Source organism: Palaemon carinicauda, chromosome 14 (genome assembly GCF_036898095.1).
Source record: "Palaemon carinicauda isolate YSFRI2023 chromosome 14, ASM3689809v2, whole genome shotgun sequence".
NCBI lineage: Eukaryota > Metazoa > Arthropoda > Malacostraca > Decapoda > Palaemonidae > Palaemon > Palaemon carinicauda.
This window is the reverse complement of record NC_090738.1, coordinates 63,644,924-63,646,138: the sequence shown is the minus strand read 5'-3', so window position 1 is coordinate 63,646,138 and position 1,215 is coordinate 63,644,924.

Genomic DNA, 1,215 nt, shown 5'->3' with positions numbered 1-1,215 from the left:
ATTTTATATTGAGAAATCTCCACTCCGTCAGGTTTGAGGAGGTGAAGAGGGGAAAAGTTGTACTTATGGAATAGGGTCCCTGGTCCTACATATTGTTCTATGGATGAACATCGATCTTTCATTTTTAGACCAGAGAATTTAAAACTATGTTATAATTCTCTGATATGTAAATTATACATACTTAATTACACAAATACACACAGCCATAAACACACAGATATAAAGGTAAATATCCACCGAAAAAGACATTAATCATCTAATTCAACATTAACAAAATACTGGATTTTTTATGGTATATGATTCAGGCTGGGCAAGGACTCAAGCCTCTGCGTTCGAAGCGAAACAGTGTACGCAGAAGACTAATGATGGCTTATTATTATTATTATCATCATTATTATTATTATTATTATTATTATTATTATTATTATTATTATTATTATTATTATTATTATTATTATTATTATTATTATTATTAGCTACTGCGCTAGTCGCTCATCAGGGAGCCTCAAGTCAGGAGAGACGGTGTAATAAAAAAGTTGGTCAGTTGGTTTTTTGTCCCGTCAATTTAGTTTCGTAACACCTCTCTCTCTCTCTCTCTCTCTCTCTCTCTCTCTCTCTCTCTCTCTCTCTCTCTCACTCGTTTGGATTTAGCACTCCTTTATACCGGAATTAAATGAGTTTCCTTTCAATGATATGGAGCAGGATTCTCAAAATTCCAGAGAGGAAATTACTTTTTCTGACGTTGGTAAAATCAACTATTATTTTGAAAAAAAAAATTTCTTTGTTCATTGAAGCATTATTTGTGTTTCGTATTCATTTTAAACTACCAGCAGTTTTTATCACAGTTACTTTCTTCAATATTTCTTGTTCATTTGTGGTTCGTTTTCTTGTAGTTCTACAGAATTACTTAAAGGTATTTATTTATTTTTCATTTTCAGTTTCCCTTTAGTTGTTCGGTACTTTATTATAATTTTCGGTTTTAATTAGGGAGAGCAAATCTACCAAAATGTTTTTTAGTAATCTATCATTCAGAGAGAATATCTTCTCTTATATGTTAGCGAAAGGCATTACAATGATAAACAGATAAATGTAAAATAAGATTTTATAAAGATGAGAAAAATTAATAAATCTAGGCAAAGAGAAATACTTCTTTAGTCATAAGCTTAAAAAGCATAAGATGATATATTATCATCAAAACAGAGAAATAAAATTGTT